The sequence below is a fragment of the Miscanthus floridulus genome, chromosome 4, assembly GCF_019320115.1.
Source record: "Miscanthus floridulus cultivar M001 chromosome 4, ASM1932011v1, whole genome shotgun sequence".
Classification (NCBI taxonomy): Eukaryota; Viridiplantae; Streptophyta; class Magnoliopsida; order Poales; family Poaceae; genus Miscanthus; species Miscanthus floridulus.
Window position 1 is genome coordinate 91,295,028 of NC_089583.1, and position 24,280 is coordinate 91,319,307.

General features: G+C 44.5%; 1 long non-coding RNA gene across 1 annotated transcript; it reads left to right on the forward strand.

Moving 5' to 3' along the window:
* The first annotated feature begins 959 nt into the window (after positions 1-959).
* Positions 960-23,569, forward strand: LOC136552098 (uncharacterized). The gene is made up of 4 exons (XR_010782757.1): positions 960-1,042; positions 16,694-16,738; positions 22,792-22,839; positions 23,069-23,569. It is a non-coding gene; the product is annotated as an uncharacterized lncRNA (long non-coding RNA).
* The last annotated feature ends 711 nt before the right edge of the window (positions 23,570-24,280 follow it).

The window sequence follows — 24,280 nt, forward strand, 5'->3', positions numbered from 1 at the left end:
TAGCTGCCACAGCCTTCATTTCTTCGCATGTCTCTGTCTCTCTCCGGCCATAGCTAGATCTCTCTGGATGGAGTATATCTCTCTCTTCTTCCTTGATAGTGATAGTAGGGCCTTGTTTAGATCATCTCCGAATTTTAAATTTTTTCACTCTTTTTATCACATCAATTTTTAGCCGTTTGCATGGAACATTAAATGTAGATAAAAAAATAACTAATTGCACAGTTTAGTTCGAAATCACGAGATGAATCTTTTGAGCTTAGTTGGTCTACGATTGGACAATATTTACCAAATAAGACGAAAGTGCTACTATTCATCGGTTTGAAATTTTTTGCAATCTAAACATGGCCTAGTATAATCTCGTCTTGTTTAGTTCCACCCTGAATTTCTAAAAAGTGCTACAGTACCTATCACATCGAATGTTTGCGGTCTGTGCATGGAGCATTAAATGTAGACGAAAAAAAAACTAATTGCACAATTTGATGAAAAATTACAAGACGAACGTTTTGAGCCTAATTAGTCCATAATTGAACACTAATTGCTAAATAAAAATGAAAGTGGTACAATAGCTCCAAATTCCAACTTCCTAAAACTAAACACGCGCTATAGTAGATTATTACATAATACTACCTCAATTAATCTCTCTGCATGCATGTGCTGTGACTTTTAGTTGTGAAATTAAGGGCGCGTTTAGTTCAGAAAGTTTTTAGCTTTTGGTTACTGTAGCATTTTCGTTTGTATTTGGTAAAAATTGTCTAATTATGGACTATTTAGGCTTAAAAAATTCGTCTCGCCAATTACAGACAAACTGTGTAATTAGTTATTCTTTTTACCTATATTTAATGCTCCATGTATGTGCCGCAAGATTTGATGTGATGAGAAATTTTAAAAATTTTTAGTTTTTGGATAGGATCTAAACAGGGCCTAACTTGTTGCTTGATCTACATAAATATTCTATCTCCAGGCTCTGAGCTCGCCGTACGTGGACGGCAGCGATGGAGGTGGGGGCGGCTCCAAGCATCAGCTGCAGCTCCACGAGGCTAGTGTGAGTATAGTACTACATGCATCACTGTAGCTCATGGCTACAGCTTCTGTCTCTCTTTGATCAATTTGTCGCTAGGCCTTGTTTAGATTGTTGTTAGGAATTAGTATTTTAGTACTGTAGTATTTTTGTTTGTATTTGATAATTATTGTCCAATTATGATTTAACTAGGCTTAAAAGATTCGTCTCGTAATTTATAATCAAACTATGTAATTAATTATTTTTTTATCTACATTTAATACTTCATGTATGTGTTCAAAAATTTAATGTGAGAGAGTGAAAAAACTTAGAGTACCTGCACAGTTACAGTACCTGCCATGGCGATGGTGGTAGGACGGAGTACCATGGCTACGCAGGCACATGCCCGTTGTGTGCACAATTTCCGATGCTGCCTAGCTGCCCCGCCTGCCTGCCGTCTCGGTGCATGCTCTGCCTGCCTGCTGCATCAGTTAACTAGGTCATGTTTAGGCCCCGTTAAGATCCAAATTTTTTTTGGATTTTGATTATTATAGTACTTTCGTTTGTATTTGGCAATTAGTATCTAATTATGAACTAATTAGTTTCTAAAGTTTCGTCTCGCGATTTCTCACCCAACTGTGTAATTAGTTTTTTTTCGTCTATATTTAGTACTTCATACATATGTCGCAAGATTCGATGTGATGAGTACTGTGCAAAAATTTTTGGAATCTAAACAGGGCCATGTTTAGATCACCTCCAAATTCCAAGTTTTTTCACTCTCTCTCCATCACATCAATTTTTAGCCGCTTGCATGGAGCATTAAATGTAGGTAAAAAAAATAACTAATTGCACAGTGTCACACCCAATTTTAAGGATAAAATTGAATACACTAAACTCGTGTGTGCCCAGGAATCAATCACACACACAAGCTGACAAATTACAATAGTATCATCACAGTGTCTCATACATCAGAGTTATAATAGAACTTAGTCTCATACATCACAACGGAATAATAAAAATAGAATGAACTCTCGTGGCCGTCATCACAGGGAAGGTCAACTGATTGACCACAAGCCTAATAATCCTCTGGGAAATCCTCATACCCGTTGTCATCTGTTACCCATCCGGGATTTTTATCCAAGTAAAGAAAATAAACAAGTGTAAGTACATTCCGTACTTAGCAAGCTAACATGGGGTTATGAAGCTCAAAAAGGATAGACTCTGGTTTACTGCAGTTAGCATTTTTAATAGGTCAAACTTTTATTCTCAAGTATTATCAAGTTATGCTTAAGCTCCCATTTAATTCCCATAAGAACAAATATCAGGGTCAGGTGTACCATATATCATCATTGAACAACTTTAAATGATCATCAACAATTAACCAGTTATTCTGTGAGTTTTCCGGGCCGCTCGTAACCGTGAGCACGGCTGTTATAACAGTTTGTTATCCCTCTGCAGAGGTGGTGCACATTCACCGCGAGTCGTGATCCCCATACGCCCGGGTTAATTACTCCCATGTCACTACCAAGGTGAGCGGGCAGGGTACACTATGAAGCCATTTCATAGGTTTCCCTAACAAGTTAGGGCCGCTAGGTTTCCTTGGCAGGCAGATGTAGGGACCCCCCTTTCCTATGGCACAAATCCATCGCGGCTATACTCATAGGAACAGAGGCAGCCCTATACCCAAAGTGGCAAGCCCCATTTGCGCCAAAAAGGTAACCTCTAACCAGCTAGGAAAGGTCCTATTACTGAGCTAAAGTCAGAAGCCATATGACTCTCCCGGTTGCACTGTCAGTCCCTAGCTTTTGCCGACAGATAAGTCCTTATGGAGGGCCGGGAGCAACATGAACAAAGGTCATTTGCACTTTCGCCCTATGGAACAGTTGTTATAATTCATGTTACTCACTTTGTTCCATAGTATCATTCATCTATATGTATATCAAGTTCAGTTAGAGCACTAGCAATCTACCCATATGCATTTAACCCATAGGAGACAAGGAACATGATAACAATCACTAGGATGTCCTTACGGTTATCAAAATTAGACACATGCAAATGAGTAATTGATTAAAGTGAAATAGGACATCAAGGAAGGCCCATGTTATACTTGCCTTGGTTCACAAACTCGTGCTGGTCCTGCTGGTCGTCGAAGAGTTCTTGGTCTCCAACGTTTTCCTCACCGTCTGAACGCGACCAACACGGCAACATACAACATTCCAAAAGCATTCATGCAAAGCAAACACTCCTATCATTAGAACAGTACACCAACTAGTATTGAAATCAAAATAAAATGTTTATAAAACTAATCTACGTTTCGCTACGATCACGTCAACGCGAAGTTCACGAAAAACGGAGCTAAAATGCGAAAGTTATGATTAAAACGGGTTTTCCAATAGCCCTATATTTAATTAATTCTAATCATGAAATTAAAAAGTTCCAAACTTGACTAACAGTAGCTCCAACATGTAGCTTATGAAATTACGAAGCTAACAGCGATTTGAATGGATCAATTCGGAGTTAAAACGACAATTCTATAAGCGAAACAGTTCGAATGGCATTTCTGTAAATACTGAAAGCGTACTTTTGACTTAAACAGCGAAGTTTACGCTTTCTAAACGGGATTGCGCATTCGAGGAAATACGCTAAGAACGGCGGGTTAGGACTTAGAAAAATCCAGGGACTCTAGCAAATTTACCCTCGAAGGGGTATCTTCTATTTCCGGCCGTTGATCGCGCGATGGACGGTTCGGATTAGCCTGGGGGGTTTCGGCCGGCCGGAACAGTGACTCCGGCGAGGCAAGCCATGGTCGGCGGCGTGAAGCTCACTGGCGCGCGCGGTAAGGGGCCTACGGCCCACGGTTCTAAGAACCAAAAGCACCGGGCGAATGAGGGGGAGCGAGTGAACACGTCCATGCCAAGAAATCGGCCGGAGGGGAAGGCCGGGGCGGCGGACACCATGGTCGGTGGCATGGAGCTCGCGGACGTCTGCGAAAAGGGCGCTAAAATCCACGAAACGCGAAACGAAACGCATGGGGAGGGAGAGGGGACCACGGCGAGCTCACCACGGGTGAAAATCGGAGGCGGTGACGGCTCGGAGACGACGGCGACGCGGACGGCGAGATCGGTGGTCGGCGGGGCTCCCCTGTGCGGCAGTTGCGGTCGGGACAAGGCGAAAACGGAGCGGGGGCAGCAGGGGGCGCGCGAGGGGGGGGCTCAGCTGCCTTTTAACGAGGCCGAGGGCAACGGGAGGATGCGCCCACGACGCGCGTCGTGGCGGCGGTTGTTGCAGCGCCAGAAGCGGGCGGTTGCCGAGCCGCGCGGGGTAGGGGACGGCGCCGACAGGTGGGGCCCGGGCGTCAGCTGCTGGGCGCGGCAGTTGCCTAGTGCGGCGAGGCTGGGCCGGCATGGTGCGCGCGGCTGGGCTGGCGCGGCTGGGCCGGCGCGGGGAAAGGGTGGGCTGGGGCGCTGGCTGCGGTGCTGGGCCGCGGGAAAAAAATGGCCATGGGCCGAATGAGAGGAAGGGGAGGAATGGAAGGAAATTTCCTTTTCCTTTTTATAAATAAACTTTTCAAACTCATTTTCAAAAGGTTTTTAGAATCTTTTAGCATTTGAATAAAACACCCGTCATAGAAATAAATACGCAATAGCATGAATGCATCACATGTTTCTATTCTTGTATTTTCTTTTAATTTCATAAAAGAAATATTATTTCCTAAATTTGAAATGCACATATAATTGCATATTTAAATCAAATTTACTATTTTAAAAAAGAATTCAAATTTTAGGGTGTTACAATTCTACCCCCCTTAAGATGAATCTCGTCCTCGAGATTCGGGTGATTGCTTACTCAAACAGTTGGGGATAAGTCTTTCTCAGATCCTCTTCTCTTTCCCAAGTAGCCTCATCCTCTGTGTAACGATTCCACTGCACCTTGCACATCTTTACTGTTCGGCTTCTCGTAACTCTTTCGGCAGTTTCCAAGATCTTTATCGGATACTCTTCATAAGTAAGATCTTCCTTGACAACAAGTTCTTCCAAAGGAATTTGTTCTTCTGGTACCCTCAGACACTTTTTCAACTGGGAAACATGAAACACGTCGTGCACACCGGACAAGCTCTCAGGCAATTCCAACTGATAAGCTACTTCTCCACGTCTCTCTAGGATCTTAAAAGGTCCTATATACCTTGGTGCTAACTTTCCCTTCATATTAAATCTTCTCACACTTCTCATTGGTGACACTTTCAGGTACACATAATCATCAATCTCGAAAGTCAGCTCTCTTCTGCGAGTATCAGCGTAACTCTTCTGTCGAGACTGAGCTACTCTCAAATTGTCTCTAATCATTCTCACTTGTTCTTCCGCGTCTCTAAGGACATCGGGACCAAACACTTGGGTTTCTCCAGTCTGATTCCAGAACAAAGGTGTTCTACACTTACGTCCATACAACGCCTCGAAAGGTGCCATCTTGAGGCTCTTTTGATAACTGTTGTTGTATGAGAACTCTGCGTAAGGCAGACTCTTATCCCAACTATCACCATACTGAAGTGCACAGGCTCTCAACATATCTTCCAAAATCTGGTTGATCCTTTCAGTCTGTCCATCAGTTTGCGGGTGGTAAGCAGAACTGAAATTCAACTTGGTTCCCAAAGATCTATGTACTTTATGCCAGAATTGCGATGTAAATTGGGTGCCTCTATCCGACACAATTTTCTTGGGAACACCATGTAAGCACACTATTCGTTCCATGTATAACTCTGCTAATCTTGCACCATTATATGTAGTCTTGACTGGTAAAAAGTGAGCGACCTTAGTGAGTCGATCCACTATTACCCATATTGAATCATAACCTCTTTGAGTGCGAGGTAATCCTACAATAAAATCCATGCCAACTTCTTCCCATTTCCATTCAGGGATCTTCATTGGTTGTAGTAACCCTGCAGGTCTTTGATGCTCAGCTTTCACTCTTTGACAAGTGTCACACAAAGCCACATATTCTGCCACATCTCTCTTCAAACCATACCACCAATACTTTTCTTTGAGATCCAAGTACATCTTGGTACTTCCGGGATGTATAGAATAAGCAGACTCATGGGCCTCTTGCAGAATTGCATCACGGATAGCTTTCACTTCCTGGTACACATATCCTTTTCCCGAACCAAAGAGTTCCATTCTCATCCATTCTGAATCCGGGTGCCTTTCCAAGCACTACATTCTCTGCTATCTCTTTAAGTTTTTCATCCTCCAATTGACCTTTGCGTATCTCCTGTTCCAGTGTAGGCTCTATTACCAATTCCATTGCATTAGTGACCAGGCTCAAGTTGAGATACTCCATTTCAGCACACAACTCTGCTGACTTAGGTGTTGTCTGAATTCCATTGGCATAGCTCTTTCTGCTAAGTGCATCAGCTACTACGTTTGCCTTTCCCGGGTGATAATGCACTTCCAATTCATAAGTCTTTGATCAATTCCAACCAACGACGTTGTCTTAAATTCAGATCTGATTGGGTGAAGATATACTTCAAACTCTTATGATCAGTATAGATATCACTCTTATGTCCAATCAGATAATGTCTCCAGATCTTCAAAGCATGAACCACAGCTGCCAATTCCAAGTCATGAGTAGGATAATTCAACTCATGCTTCCTTAGTTGTCTGGATGCATATGCAACCACTCTTCCTTCTTGCATAAGCACACATCCAAGACCCAAACGGGATGCATCACAATATATAGAGAAGTTCTTGTTTAAATCGGGCAAAATTAATACTGGAGCTGTAGTCAATCTCTTCTTTAGCTCTTCAAAGTTTGCCTGGCATTTATCCGACCATACATACTTAGCATTCTTTTCCAACAAAGCTGTCATAGGCTTGGCTAGCTTGGAAAAGCCTTCAATGAACCTTCGGTAATAACCAGCCAATCCCAAAAAGCTTCGAATCTCACTTACAGTAGTTGGTGGTTTCCAATTCAGTACATCTTGCACTTTGCCTGGATCCACTGCTATTCCACCATTGGAGACAACATGACCCTAGAAAAGAGACTTCCTTTAACCAAAACTCACACTTGCTCCGCTTAGCGTACAACTTATGTTCTCTAAGCTTTTGCAAGACCATCCTTATGTGTTCCGCATGTTCTTCTTCAGTCTTGGAGAATATTAGTATGTCATCTATGAATACTACCACAAATTTATCCAGAAACTCCATGAACACCTTATTCATCAAATACATGAAGTATGCAGGTGCATTGGTCAATCCAAAAGACATAACGGTGTACTCATATAATCCATACCGTGTAGTGAATGCTGTCTTAGGTATATCCGAGTTCCGAATCTTAAGCTGATGATAACCAGATCGGAGATCAATCTTGGAGAACACATGAGCTCCTCTCAACTGATCAAACAAATCATCTATCCTAGGCAAAGGGTATTTATTCTTGATGGTAACCTCATTAAGTGAGCGGTAATCCACACACATCCGTTGACTACCATCCTTCTTATCCACAAAGATCACAGGTGCCCCCCACGGGGAAGAACTGGGGCGTATGAAACCTTTTTCTTGCAACTCTTTTAGTTGTTTCTTAAGCTCTTCTAATTCATTAACTCCCATTCTATATGGACGTTTAGCTATTGGTGCAGTTCCAGGTAATAATTCAATAATGAATTCAATGTCTCGGTCAGGTGGCATACCTGGCAAGTCATCGGGGAAGACATCCGGAAATTCCTCCACGACACGATCTTGTTCATTGATTTCACCATCTAGCTGATTCACTGTGGCTGTAGGCTGAGCTTGCACTACTACTTCTACACAGATTCTATCCCCATTGAGTGATGTCACAACCACAGATTTCTCCTGACACTAGTATCACTGCCCGGTGTTGTTTCATCCAATCCATTCCCAGGATAAGGTCAATTCCCGCTGTTCTCAACACAATAGGCTTCACCTTGAAGTCTACCCCCCTTAAGGAAATGCTAGTTGAGGGGCTCCAATAAGAAGCGGGCATACTACCTCCCGGGGAATTCACTAGTATTGGGTTTTTCATGGCACACAAAGGTATGCTATGCATTCTAACAAAAGCTTGGGAGATAAAAGAATGCGAAGCACCAGAATCAAAAAGTACGGTAGCAGAAATAGAGTTGACACTGAACGTACCCAACATGACCTCAGGCGTCTCCTGAGCTGCATCAGATGACACATAGTTCACCTTCGCTGTGAGAGGTGGTCGGGCGTTGAACTTCTGATTGTTGGCCTGATTCTGAGGTGCTTGCTGGTTCTGCTTCTTAGGACACTGATGAGCATAGTGACCTACTTCTCCACATCGGTAACAGGCATTGGGATTGTTGGGTGCGCCACTCTTCACAGGAGCATTGTTAGGCACTCCCTGGCGTGTTGCAGGATTGCTAGTCTGTTGCGGGGGACGCTGATTTCCAAACTATTGCTGATACTGAGGGCGTTGCTGGAACTGGTTCCGCTGAGGATACTGACCACGGTTTTCCCTGATGAGTTGGTCCTTGATTCCTCTGCTGGAAACCTTGCTGGGGAAAAGCACGTGGGCGAGTGTTGCTTCCAGAAGCTTGCCCTTGGAGCCTTCTCTTCTTAGCTTCCATCTCCTTGCGCTTATCATCAATCACGATTGCGCGATTCACCAAGGACTGGAAGTTAGGATAAGTATTAGACATCAGCTGGAGCTGCAGTCCATCATAGAGTCCCTTGAGGAAACGGCGTTGCTTATCCTTGTCATCTGCCACATCATTAGGAGCGTAGCGAGATAGTTGTGCGAACTTGTCCCGATATTCCGCCACAGTCATTGATCCTTGCTTGAGAGATCTGAATTCTTCCTGCTTTAGTTCCACTAGTCCATCAGGAATATGGTATGATCGGAAACTGTCCTTAAATTCCTGCCAAGTGATATCAGGAGCATTGTTGGGACGTCCAAACTGGAATGATTCCCACCAATCCTGAGCAGCTCCTTGGAGTTGCCCGGAAGCATACAACACTTTCTCCAGGTCGTTGCATTGTGCTATGTTCAGTTGTTTCTCCACAGCACGCAACCAGTCATCGGCCTCCATAGGGTCTGTGGCATGTGTGAACACCGGTGGACGACCTTTCATAAACTCTCCACGCTTATCTCTAACCTGGACAGGCGGTGGACCTCTTGCAGGTTCATTGTCCAAGCGCTGCATCATAGCTTGCATCAGCTGCGCTTGCATTCCCAAAATCTGCTCCATGGTCACAGGTGGCGGTGGTGGATTCATAAGAGCATCACGCCCACGACCACGGCCTCTGCCTCTTCCTCCTCTTGCTGGCCATCTGTTCTCCAACAAATGTGCAAAATTTAGAGATTTTTCCAATTATAGAGAGCTTACAAGAGATAAGAAACAATGCTAAAATTTTCTGGGCAAGATTCAAATTCAGCAGTTCAGTAAAACTGTTATAACTCGAGTTTCAGAGATCCAACAGAGGTGCACCAAGATTCGTTAGAAAGCTTAGGACATCAGCTACAACTTTCATTTAGACCACTTTTACAGATTCGAACTCACACATAGTCAAAAATAGAGCTAAACCGAAACTGTTCTGAGTTCCAGACAGCGCAGGAACATCAACTTGTGCCAATTAGATCTCCCAAACCTGAATAGCTATTGACGTGATTCCAAAGACACTTGAAAGATACAGAGGTCTAGTTATCTCCACACAAATTTCAGAATTTTTATCATCCCAGATTTCGAGTTACCAGATAAAGAACACAGGCTGCTCCAGAAATCAGCACAGCAGAGATAAGGTAAAATGATACTTCTGCATTAAGATTTCATTCTAAATTTAAAGTTCCAATCTAAAGAAGTTGTGGACATGCCCACAAACTTCCAGCAATCAAGCAAAATACCAACTCAACCAAGTTCACAAATCAAACATCTAATCAACCAAGTTCACAAGACCAACAAGACTAAATAAGGACACGAACTAACGACGTGATAATCTAGATCAAGGCACCTAACACCTATGGAGCGGTGTCAATCATGGTGAAGGAACGGCGCTTCTTCTTGTAGATGGAAGGCTGTCCCAGCTGTGCTCGAAGTTCATCCACTTGTTTCTGAAGACGTCTCTGCGCCCTCTGAGATGCACGCAGTTCTCCTTTGACCTCATCATCCACTCCCTGCATAGCGTGGACATGCTGCACCGTTGCCTCCAGAGTTGGGTCATTCTCTGGTGGAGCCAAAACCTGCCAAACACCCTCATGATCATTTCGAGGAAGGAAACCTGAAACGATCCTCCCTCATGGCCTCGAAGCGACGACCATGGTAGTGGATGTAGGCATTCTGTGCTGCATCCTCCATGCCATCCAAAGCATGGGCTCTCCTGGCAGGGGCACTGTGGACAGTCTCCACCTCATGTCCATTGATGATATCATTCCATGCGGTGACCACCAGCTCTACCTTCCAGAAGGTAGCCTCCAGTGGGTGCTTGTACTCGGCGCAGTGGTAGCTGATGGAGGCGTGCAAGTCGGGGAAGTAGTCGTCCAGCACGTGGGTGAGAAGAGTGTGGTAGTAGGCTGTCTCTGGAGCTGGCTTGAAGTAGTACTTGCACTTCCAGCCAATCGCATCGTCCTCCACGGGGGCAGCTAGGGAGGGTGCAGGTGTAGGAGAAGTAGCCGTCGACTCCTCAGGTGTAGCTACCACAGGGTAGACGGCACAGCGACTGGTGTAGGAGTAGGTGTAGGCGTCGGTGTAGCCATCTCCTCGTCGTCGGAGATGATCACAATCTCCCTCTCCACTGGTGGGGCACGCGGGGTGAACATGGCATGATAACCGGCGGTGCTGAGTCGAGCAGTCTTCGGATTATGAGACATCTATAGATTTAAAGTGAGATAGAAATTAGAATCAACAATTTTAAATAATAGATTAAGGTATGAAAAACATAAATGTTTTAATAAAATATCAAGGATAAGTCAGTAAGCAAGAAACCAGAGGAGCAAAGCTGCTAAAACGACCTTTTTCTAACACGGCTTGCGTCCTACAGTCAACACGGCTCTGATACCAATTTGTCACACCCAATTTTAAGGATAAAATTGAATGCACTAAACTCGTGTGTGCCCAGGAATCAATCACACACACAAGTTGACAAATTACAATAGTATCATCACAGTGTCTCATACATCAGAGTTATAATAGAACTTAGTCTCATACATCACAAGCGGAATAATAAAAATAGAATGAACTCTCATGGCCGTCATCACAGGGAAGGTCAACTGGTTGACCACAAGCCTAATAATCCTCTGGGAAATCCTCATACCCGTTGTCATCTGTTACCCATCCGGGATTTTTATCCAAGTAAAGAAAATAAACAAGTGTAAGTACATTCCGTACTTAGCAAGCTAACATGGGGTTATGAAGCTCAAAAAGGAATAGACTCTAGTTTACTGCAGTTAGCATTTTTAATAGGTCAAACTTTTATTCTCAAGTATTATCAAGTTATGCTTAAGCTCCCATTTAATTCCCATAAGAACAAATATCGGGGTCAGGTGTACCATATATCATCATTGAACAACTTTAAATGATCATCAACAATTAACTAGTTATTCTGTGAGTTTTCCGGGCCGCTCGTAACCGTGAGCACGGCTGTTATAACAGTTTGTTACCCTCTGCAGAGGTGGTGCACATTCACCGCGAGTCGTGATCCCCATACGCCCGGGTTAATTACTCCCATGTCACTACCAAGGTGAGCGGGCAGGGTACACTATGAAGCCATTTCATAGGTTTCCCTAACAAGTTAGGGCCGCTAGGTTTCCTTGGCAGGCAGATGTAGGGACCCCCCTTTCCTATGGCACAAATCCATCGTGGCTATACTCATAGGAACAGAGGCAGCCCTATACCCAAAGTGGCAAGCCCCATTTGCGCCAAAAAGGTAACCTCTAACCAGCTAGGAAAGGTCCTATTACTGAGCTAAAGTCAGAGCCATATGACTCTCCCGGTTGCACTGTCAGTCCTAGCTTTTGCCGATAGATAAGTCCTTATGGAGGGCCGGGAGCAACATGAACAAAGGTCATTTGCACTTTCGCCCTATGGAACAGTTGTTATAATTCATGTTACTCACTTTGTTCCATAGTATCATTCATCTATATGTATATCAAGTTCAGTTAGAGCACTATCAATCTACCCATATGCATTTAACCCATAGGAGATAAGGAATAGGATAACAATCACTAGGATGTCCTTACGGTTATCAAAATTAGACACATGCAAATGAGTAATTGATTAAAGTGAAATAGGACATCAAGGAAGGCCCATGTTATACTTGCCTTGGTTCACAAACTTGTGCTGGTCCTGCTGGTCGTCGAAGAGTTCTTGGTCTCCAACGTTTTCCTCACCGTCTGAACGCGACCAACACGGCAACATACAACATTCCAAAAGCATTCATGCAAAGCAAACACTCCTATCATTAGAACAGTACACCAATAGTATTGAAATCAAAATAAAATGTTTGTAAAACTAATCTACGTTTCGCTACGATCACGTCAACGCGAAGTTCACGAAAAATGGAGCTAAAATGCAAAAGTTATGATTAAAACGGGTTTTCCAATAGCCCTATATTTAATTAATTCTAATCATGAAATTAAAAAGTTCCAAACTTGACTAACAGTAGCTCCAACATGTAGCTTATGAAATTACGAAGCTAACGCGATTTGAATGGATCAATTCGGAGTTAAAACGACAATTCTATAAGCGAAACAGTTCGAATGGCATTTCTGTAAATACTGAAAGCGTACTTTTGACTTAAACAGCGAAGTTTACGCTTTCTAAACGGGATTGCGCATTCGAGGAAATACGCTAAGGACGGCGGGTTAGGACTTAGAAAAATCCAGGGACTCTTTAGCAAATTTACCCCCGAAGGGGTATCTTCTATTTCCGGCCGTTGATCGCGCGATGGACGGTTCGGATTAGCCTGGGGGGGTTCGGCCGGCCGGAACAGTGACTCCGGCGAGGCAAGCCATGGCCGGCGGCGTGAAGCTCACTGGCGCGCGCGGTAAGGGGCCTACGGCCCACGGTTCTAAGAACCAAAAGCACCGGGCGAATGAGGGGGAGCGAGCGAACACGTCCATGCCAAGAAATCGGCCGGAGGGGAAGGCCGGGGCGGCGGACACCATGGCCGGCGGCATGGAGCTCGCGGACGTCTGCGGAAAGGGCGCTAAAAGCCACGAAACGCGAAACGAAACGCATGGGGAGGGAGAGGGGACCACGGCGAGCTCACCACGGGCGAAAATCGGAGGCGGTGACGGCTCGGAGACGACGGCGACGCGGACGGCGAGATCGGTGGTCGGCGGGGCTCCCCTGTGCGGCAGTTGCGGCCGGGACGAGGCGAAAACGGAGCGGGGGTAGCAGGGGGCGCGCGAGGGGGGGCTCGGCTGCCTTTTAACGAGGCCGAGGGCAACGGGAGGACGCGCCCACGACGCGCGTCGTGGCGGCGGTTGTTGCAGCGCCAGAAGCGGGCGGTTGCCGAGCCGCGCGGGGTAGGGGACGGCGCCGATAGGTGGGGCCCGGGCGTCAGCTGCTGGGCGCGGCAGTTGCCTGGTGCGGCGAGGCTGGGCCGGCACGGTGCGCGCGGCTGGGCTGGCGCGGCTGGGCCGGCGCGGGGAAAGGGTGGGCTGGGGCGCTGGCTGCGGTGCTGGGCCGCGGGAAAAAAAATGGCCATGGGCCGAATGAGAGGAAGGGGAGGAATGGAAGGAAATTTCCTTTTCCTTTTTATAAATAAACTTTTCAAACTCATTTTCAAAAGGTTTTTAGAATCTTTTAGCATTTGAATAAAACACCCGTCACAAAAATAAATACGCAATAGCATGAATGCATCACATGTTTCTATTCTTGTATTTTCTTTTAATTTCATAAAAGAAATATTATTTCCTAAATTTGAAATGCACATATAATTGCATATTCAAATCAAATTTACTATTTAAAAAAAGAATTCAAATTTTAGGGTGTTACACATAGTTTAGTTAGAAATCACGAGATGAATCTTTTGAGCTTAGTTGGTCCACGATTGAACAATATTTACCAAATAAGACGAAAGTGCTACTATTCATCGGTTTGAAATTTTTTTCAATCTAAACATGGGGCAGGCCTTTAGTTCACCGGTTCTGAATTTGGCACTATGCAAAAAGAAAGATTCCCGTCACACTAAACTTACGGTACATGCATGGAGTACTAAATGTTGACGAAATCAAAAACTAATTGCACAGTTTGGTTGTACTTTGCGAGACAAACGTTTTGAGCCTAATTAATCAATGATCAGATAATTATTACCAAATAAAAACAAAACGTTACTATCGCAGCTACAGTAGCAGCCGGAAATCCGGCGCCGCCGATTGGGTGGCCAACTAAACATGGCCCTAGCTCAGCTGCTCCCTGCTCATCATCATCGTATCTGCGCCTCTCTCTCTCCTCACAGCGTCTGTTTCTCTCTCCCCCTCTGTGGATAGCTAGAACTACGAGTACCCGGTGATGACTGGGTCAGCAGGAGATTGCCGCTTTGGCGCTTGCTAGTACGGGATTTAGGATTTTAGGGGCTAGCAAATTAATTTTCCCCATAAGAGGTCAGATAGATTGAAATGGACTAATGCTCCGTTCTAATTAAATCGAGCAGTTGGATATGCATGCCCCCATCATGTAGGGACAATCCATCCATCATACGAGAATTATTTTACACTGACCATATATTATTTTTAATTTCCAAATGAAAGGACACCTTAAGTTGAACATAATCTTAGTTATTTGTCTCAGTAGGATTTTACTATTTGTTACATTAATGGTCATACTATATAATAATGGCAAATTATAATATATGAGAGGCAATACAAAAATATTACATGTAACGGATCAAATATTACACAAAAATTTACATTAAGTAGAGCAAGTATATGCGAAGAATAAGGATTATTGAAAAAATAAACCATAAAATCATATCCAATATGATTCTATATTGATTTTTTGGATCAATAAAATGTTGAGATTGTTTAATTATAATTTCAGCGGGAAGATAAATATTATAAGCGTATATCTAAAGTTGTTTAAATGAGAAACACATGGAATATTCTTTGTAACCTTAGCACATTGCTGCTAAAGTAATCAAAATGCGTATGATGCTACACATTTTTTTGTAATAGTATATACTCTCTTCATTCCCAATTATAAGATGTTTTGCTTTTCTCTGATATATTGTTTTTACTGTGTATCTAAACATAGCGAATGTTGAGTTTCTAGGAAAGTCAAAATGACCTGTATATCCGTAGAACTGATCAGGTCCATTTTTCGAGAAGCGATCTGACCATTTGGTGAGAACTACTCCTCAACTGTACGTACATGCAGGGCCGTGCCGGTAAAATTTGAGGCCCTGTACCAAACTGTAAAATGAGGCTTTATCCTTTCATAAAAAGGACTACAATAATTATCAATTCTACATGTATATCTTATATACATATTAACCTTAGAACACTAGCCGTAATCATACGAAGGAGAGATAGTTATAGTTCACATAATGATTGCCTGGGAAAAAAGTTCATATAATGATACGAAGGATAGTAAATTCAAATCGAAGGAAAAGATTACAATGACCTAGGACCTTTTTTATAACAGTCCTGACTCACGTCTGTTCCAGTGCTAATCCATCACGAAAGTTAACGGCATGACCTGAATTTATCCCCTATAGCTAGGCCTATAGCTGGCAGTCACTAGCAGTTTGCACACACCTGGTGATGAAGTAAAGATGGAGTGATGGTTGGTAGCTAGTAAATCCAACAAAATTTGGGGGCCCTGGTAATTAGAGGCCCTGTTCCCTTGCACCGTTTGCACTTCCCTCGGCACGGCCCTGCGTACATGTGATTGCCAGAGGAAACAAATGCTATTGACACAACACACAAGTGATTGGCGTGTCATGCAGTACCGTTTGTTGCATTAATTTTCCTTTTTCAGAAGATCATATCACACAAGGGGTACAGTGGCATACCCTTGTATGTTCTTGGAAGCTAGGATTTTTTTTTTTTTTGCGTGTGTCCTGATCATATTTGCTGGATCATGTGTTCACAGCTTTTAAAACTAATCTACCTTTTGCATTACACATGCATTTCCTCAATAAATATTGCATGAGAATTTTAAATTTTAATCTGTGCTGTGTCGTTGTACGTAATGCATTGCGCCCCGGTAATTATAATAATAAAAGTAGTCTGAACAAAGGATTCGCACATGCACTACTGAGGATGCACTCTGGTGCAGAGAAGTATAGATTAAGCCAGAACAAGCAGTACACAATAGAAAATGCATATATGTGCGTATGATTTTACTCAAAGCATCGTATCTTTGTGAGATCTCTCGATAAAAGTATTGACAGCAGCTTTATGCCCGACGAACCAATTTATGTAGTATATATACCGGTAAAAGGTGTCTGATTCCCTTTAATCACCCTTCATTTCTTTTAGAGCAAGGCTAATAATACAGCCGGTTTGCTGGCTGTAAGGTTCCTTGTAGCCTTCTCTCAGCCCACTCATATAGTAGTTAGCTCTTTACAGTTAATACATGGCCCACTTGTCTCTCTCACAGACTTTCTTGGTTTTTGTGCCCAAGCCGGCTGTAAGCTTACAGCCCGCTTCTCCTCTCTCTCCTCCCCTCTCTCCTCCACCTCAGCATTTAGTCGGCTTACAGCTTGCTATTATACTTGCTCTTAGGCGCACGGAGAAAGGCACAGCATATTTCCAGAAGACCCTGGCCAGGTATCAGTCACGGCAGTTCCTACTGTACCGGCAGTGCCTGAAGGCGGCCCATCAGTGGTGCATCGTTCCGCAACAGCACAGAGGAAGAGCGAGGAAGAGCGAGCGTGTTAAGCTTCCAAGTACTCGTACTACTGGGCCTCAATGGGCTTCATTCCTAGGTCTAGAAGCAGCTGTGCTGCTGGAACAGCCCATCGGTGAACCGGATGTATATATGGGAACCATACGCTCACAGAAGGGACAACATGTATGAACCGAACAGACCAATCTATAATCATTCGTCTGAACTTAATCCCGTGCTCTGCTTCTTCCTAAGTATGTCCTCCTTTTCCCCTTCCCTTTCTCAGTTATCCTAACAAACCTGGTATCAGAGACGAGTCGATCCCGATCCCGTGAGATTCACTGCCATCGATCGCCTGAACAAACGCTGTCGGTTGGTTCAAGTTTTTCGGTGGTCAGTGAGCTGCTGAGTACCGGCGAACTCCTGTAATTCCAACGGCTCGTTCGACGATTTGTGGAGAATCTCTTCGATCTGGCGAGTTCCCCACCACCACCCCCACCTCCACCACCACCTCATCCCCACTACACCCGATCCACCAGGAAGTTGGGAGCCATGAGTCCCAAAGGCCAACAGCTGATGGCGGAACTCCAGCGCCTTTTCAAGGAGCAGACGCAGATCTTAGATCGACGTTTTGCGGATGCCGAGCACTTGGTGGAGCAACGCATTATCGAATCGGAGACCCGCCTCGACGGCCGCATCGCTGACTCGGAGGCCCGCATCGACAACATCCTCAATGACTCCTAGCACCGCCACGACGGTCGTCTGAAGATCATCAAGAAGGTAATGGGCGGCCTAGAGGAGTGGCGCCAGGATGCTGAGGGAGTGCTTGACGATATGCACCTGAAGGTTCTAAAGCTGAACAAGGCATGGGATCGGTCCATCGTCGAGCAATCATCTTCTGCTCCGGGCCTGATTGCGTATCCACCAGGTGTTGAGCAGACCGACAAGCGCCCATCTGTTGTCGAAATGGCTGCTCGGCCCAGCGGGCACAGCGTCGACACACCGCCATGGGAGAATGAGTTCGGGGTTGTCACCACCCTCACTCATTCCCCGGCCAATGGTATGAACTCCATCCCTCAATTCCATGGTACTGCTTATGATCTGTATACCACGCGCAACAAACCTCCTGATCCCCATACCTGGCCGCCCGGTCGCTTACCTAAGTTTCCCTTTCCCACCTTTCACGGCGAGAACGTTCGGCTGTGGATTTCCAATGCTGAGGATTACTTTGAGATGTACCAAGTTGAGTCCCACCTCTGGCTTAAAATCGCCAAACAACAATTCAAGGATACTGCCGCTCGGTGGATCCAATCTATAGAACCCCACCTGAAATCACTTGATTGGCCCACTTTTTGCCGCATCCTGCATGAGCGCTTTGGCCGTGATCAACACCAAATTCTGATCCATCGTATGTTCCATATTCACCAAGAGTCCACTGTCACCGATTATGTCGAACGTTTCTCTGAATTGATCGATCAGCTCAAAGCCTATAACCCAAACATTGACATGATACACTATACGACTCGTTTTGTTGATGGTTTTGTGTGAAGATATTCGTTCTATTATTGTGGTTTAGCGACCCCAAAATTTGGATACTGCATATACCTTGGCTCTGTTGTAGGAAGAGGTGGCCGATCCTTCCAAGCGCAAGGACGGTCGGCGTGATCCAGCATCTTATCATCGACAGTCATTCAGGACTGCGTACCCTCTTCCTCCTCCACCGGGAGCAGGCGATCACAAATCCAAACCTGATGATGCTAGCTTCACTACACCGACCAATGCCAAGACAGATGAAGACAAGCTCCGAGCGCTCCGCAATTATCGTCGAGCCCGAGGTCTCTGTGATAAGTGTGTAGAGAAATGGTCGCGTGATCACAAGTGTGCGGCTACTATTCGACTACATGCCATGCAAGAGGTACTAGAACTCTTTGCTCTCACTGAAGCCAGTACTGAACCTGATGATGTGTCACCAGCTGAAGAGCAAATGTTCCTTGTCATTTTGCAAGAATCTATTTCTGGAGTGGCTGGTCCCCGCACAATGCAATTTGCTGGCTTCATTTAGGATATACCCATTATTGTTCTTATTGATTTCGGCAGTACTACTTCCTTTCTCAGTACTCATGTTGCTGATAAGCTGTAGTCTGTTGCCTTGAGTCTAGCCAGCTATAGAGTACAGGTCGCCAATGGTGATATTTTATAGTGTTCTACTATTGCTGAGAATTGTTGTTGGTCTATGGCTGCTCATTCTTTCTCTCATTCTCTGAAACTCCTGCCATTAAGCACTTATGATATTGTTGTTGGCATGGATTGGCTCAAGAAGTTTAGTCCGATGAGGGTGGATTGGAGGAACAAGTGGATGCAGATTCCTATGGGCACTTCCACTATGGTGTTACATGGTTCTCCTGAATTGCAATCTTCTGACATGGTTTTTCAGCTGTTGTCAGTTCAGTCAGGGATTCAACCTATTTCTGAGGCATCCCAGTTACCAGCTGATATAGTACAGCTCCTGTAGGACTTTAAATCAGTGTGTGATCCACCTTCTGAACTTCCTCCAGTCAGGCCTTATGACCATTCCATTCCATTGGTTCAAGGAGCTAGACCAGTCAACATCAGGCCCTATCGATATCCACCAGCACTTAAAGATGAAATAGAAGCCCAAGTCTCAAAAATGCTTCAGCAAGGCCTCATCCAGCCCAGCAGCTCTTCCTTCTCATCTCTAGTGCTGTTGGTGCGAAAGAAGGACGGATCTTGGCATTTTTGTGTTGACTATCGATACTTGAATGATCTTACAGTCAAGGACACTTTTCCTATACCTATTTTTGACCAACTCATGGATGAATTGTCTGGAGCTCGCTGGTTTTCTATCTTGGATCTGTTTGCTGGCTATCATCAAGTCAGACTCAAGGAGGGTGAGGAACATAAGACATCATTCTCCACTCACTCCGGCCACTTTGAGTTTAAGGTCATGGCGTTTGGTCTCACTGGAGCTCCCAACACTTTCCAGCAGGCCATGAATTTGACTTTGGCACCCCTTCTTCGCAAATGTGTGATAGTATTCTTTGATGACATTTTAGTTTTTAGTCCAACTTATGAGCAGCATTTGATTGATCTTAGGAAGGTGTTTGAACTTCTACAGTCAGAGCATTATCACATCAAATTATCTAAGTGTTGCTTTGCTCAACAAAAGCTGCCATATCTTGGCCACATTATCAGCTCAGAGGGCACTGCCACATATCCTGCTAAGGTTGCAGCCATTGTTACATGGCCAATCCCCTCTAATGTGAGTGAACTTCGTAGTTGTCTGGGTTTGGCTGGTTTTTACTAGAAGTTCATCAGACACTTTGCTGTCATTGCCATGCCATTGACTAACTTGCTGAAAAAGGGCACCTATTTTGTTTGGACATCTGATCATCAGCTAGCTTTTGATACCTTGAAGCAAGCCATGAGCTCGGCCCTAGTCCTGGCTATTCCAGACTTTACTAAACCATTTGCGATTGAAACGGATGCATCTAACACTGGTGTCGGTGTTGTTCTTTTGCAGCAAGGGCATCCCTTGGCATTCATCAGTAAACCATTGGGTCCACATACTCAAGGTCTGTCCACATATGAGAAGGAGTACATGGCCATCTTGTTGGCAGTAGAGCAATGGAGATCCTATTTATAGCTTGCTGAGTTCCTCATTTTTACAGATCAGAAAAGCTTGATACACCTCAATGAACAGCGCCTGAATATAGTTTGGCAGTAGAAAGTTTTTACCAAGCTTCTTGGGTTATAATATTGGATTATCTACAAGAAAGGGGCTGACAATCGTGTAGCTAATGCTTTATCTCGCCGACCACATGCTCTAGAATCTTGTTTTGCCATTTCTTCTGCAATTCCACAGTGGTGTGCTGAAATTGTGGCCGGTTACTCTTCTGATCCTCATGCACAGCTTTCTATAGCACAATTGGCTGTGAACCCTTCTGCAGTTCTCAATTTCACCCTTCAGAATGGGCTTCTCCGCTACAAAGACCGCATCTGGCTTGGTAACAACAAAAAGTTGCAAGCTCAAGTGATACAGGCTCTGCATACATCAGCAGTTGGTGGCCATTCAGGTGTTCTGGTTACCTATCGTCGTGTTCGTCAATTGTTTGCCTGAACCGGACTGAAATCTGATGTGCATAACTTCGTCACCACTTGTCCTACTTGCCAGTAGTCAAAACCTGATCGGTCTCGCTATCCAGGCCTGCTGCAACCACTCCCTGTACCGTCCTCTGCATGGCAGTCTATCTCCATGGACTTTGTTGAAGGCCTTCCGTAGTCTCATGGGTACAATTGTATCTTGGTCGTAGTGGATCGCTTCTCCAAATTTAGTCATTTTCTTGCCCTTAAGCATCCATTCACAGCACTGGGCGTGGCTAAGCTCTTTATGCAGCAAGTCTACCGCCTTCACGTTTTACCATCTTCCATCATTTTAGACCGTGATAAAATATTTCTAAGTACTCTATGGCAAGAATTGTTCAAGCTCGCGGATGTCCAGCTGAAGATGAGCTCCGCATACCATCCGCAAACGGATGGCCAAACAGAGCGCGTAAATCAATGTATGGAAACCTTTCTTCACTGTTTTGTTCATGCTACTCCAGTCAAATGGTTTGAGTGGCTTCATCTTGCTGAATTTTGGTATAACTCTAGTTGGCACTCGGCATTGGATCGTTCACCATTTGAAGTCCTCTATGGCTATTCTCCTCGATATTTTGGCATTTATACTATTGATGCATGCCCATCTATTGAGCTCACTGACTGGCTGGAAGACAAACTGGCCATGCAAAACTTGATCAAGCAGCATCTGTTACGTGCTCAGCGTCGTATGAAAGACCAAGCTGACAAAAAGAGACCGAAAAGAACTTTTCAGATTGGTGATTGGGTCTATCTCAAGTTGCAACCGTATGTCCAGTCTTCTGTGGCTCCTCGTGCAAATCAAAAGCTGTTGTTCAAGTTCTTTGGTCCTTTCCAGATTGCAGCTCAAGTTGGTTCAGTAGCATACCGGCTCCTTCTTCCACCAACTTCACAGATCCATCCAGTTTTCCATGTATCCCAATTGAAGCAAGCCTTACCAGTTAAGCATCAAGTGGCTGAACTTCCATCCTCGCTGACTGGATTCTAGGTTCCTGAACAAGTCCTTCAGCACCGTGTTTCTTCCAGCGATTCCTCTGTTGTGGTTCTGCAGGGCCTCATCAAATGGTCTGGACTTCATCCATCATTAGCTACATGGGAAGATCTCGAGCCTCTCAAGCAACGGTTCCCCAACGCTCCTGCTTGGGGTCAAGCAGGTCCTAAAGGGAGAGGGAGTGTCACGGTAGTTCCTACTGTACCGGCAGTGCCTGAAGACAGCCCATCAGTGGTGCATCGTTCGGCAACAGCACATAGGAAGAGTGAGCATGTTAAGCTTCCAAGTACTCGTACTACTGGGCCTCAATGGGCTTGATTCCTAGGTCTAGAAGCAGTTGTGCCGCTGGAACAGCCCACCGGTGAACCGGATGTATATATGGGAACCATACGCTCACAGAAGGGACAACATGTATGATCCGAACAGACCAATCTATAATCATTCGTCTGAACTTAATCCCGTGCTCTGCTTCTTCTTCCTAAGTCTATCCTCCTTTTCCCCTTCCCTTGCTCAGTTATCCTAACAGTATCATTATCTACTCGATTAGTCTCAGTAATTTATATATATATGCTGTTTTTTATGCATGGGATCTATACCCACGCATCTGATCGATCGATCGATCGGTTAAGTAAAGCACAAAGACACTTTTGTTCAAAAAAAAGGAGCCTTTAGTTTGTCAAAAAGCCTTGCTTTGATTGGTACATATGCATGTATGTATAGAGAAAAGCATCAAGTTAATCATGGGCCAGTACTTGTCTGTAGCTTTACGTCTTTAGTTATCATTGCAAAACTGTCTTTGGCCTCTCACTAATGTAAGTATATGATTTTATCGCTGGCCCATACGTGCAGCTCCTGCATGACAGTGCAATAAAGAAGCGACTACTGCCTGATGAGCAGGTACTACTACTAGATCATGCAAAGCTCAATTCACAGCTCGTTTAATTTGAGCTCTCTCTCTCTCTCTCTCTCTCTCTCTCTCTCTCTCTCTCTCTCTCTCTCTCTCTCTCTCTCTCTCTCTCTCTCATGTAAAATAAAAGGAATAGATGCATGGTTTATATATCTTCATATATATTATATGCATATATATATTTTGTAATATATATTGGAAATTAATTGTGGCCTGCAGGATGAAAGCTGTGATGAAGGGAAGAAGGACCTGAGAAGCAGGGGCTTGTGCCTCGTCCCGGTGAGCTGCACGCTGGACGTGGGTGTGGACGTGGTCGCTGGCCCCGGAGACTACTGGGCGGCAGCCGCGCCGGCTTTCGGCATGGGGTTCGGTGGGTAGATCATGGAGGACGATGCTGTGAACACTTGTGTTTGTATCACGCGGCATGCATGGTCTGCGGCATGCATAACATCAGGAGCAGCCATCCTGGTGGAAAGAGAATGTTCAAGGCTGGCTCCTCTTGATGCTATGCGTATGATATATCCTATATGCACACCGATAATGCATGCACGGGCATAGCTAGAGGGATGCAGCAAAGATGAGTATATAACTTGTGTGTTTATGTACGTGAGATCTTATCTAGGGCGAGATCGAACAATTTGGATGCCATGGAGAGGGCCACTAGCTGCAGATAATTAATGAAGGCTAGGAGTGCGTGGATCTCTGTAAGTAACTCATTTAAGTCTTCGGCGTCACTGCGCTATGCATGGTTGAAATGTGTAATAAGTGTGTGCTTGATATTTTTGTCTAAGTTTAATGAGTTTTATCACACCCTGCCACGATTTATAATCTACTCCCTCCATCCCAAATATAAGTGCACATCCCGCACTTCTAGAAGTCGAACAAAATTAAGTTTGACCAAATCTATATCAAAAAAATACTAAGATTTATAATATTAAATAATCATCACTAGATTAATCACATCATATATTTTCATACGTACTAATCCTATTTAGAGATAAATGTTAATACTATTTTCTATAAATTTAGTTGGACTTAAGATTGTTTGACTCCTTGAAGTGCGAGATGTACGTTTATTTTGGGACGGAGGGAATAAATTGAATGCACTTATATATGCATGCCAAGATAGCATGGTGAGATAGCTAGGGAAATCAAACACCTCGACGGTGAGCGTCTGTCTCTGTGCGATAATTTGATGGTGTACCAAATGTGAAGGTAGAGCGATTTGCACGAGTGGCCTGACCTACATGTAGGGCACGATCCAATGGAACAGGTGAAATTCCCGGTTTGATTTTGATAATTGAGTGACAATCTTAGTTGGACTAATGCTACTTCATGTGAGATGAATAGGTGATGTTGAGCTACAAGAGGCCTTCGAGGAAAATGGCAGATTGCATGTGTGCAAAGGCCCAACTAGTGAAGAGTTGGAAG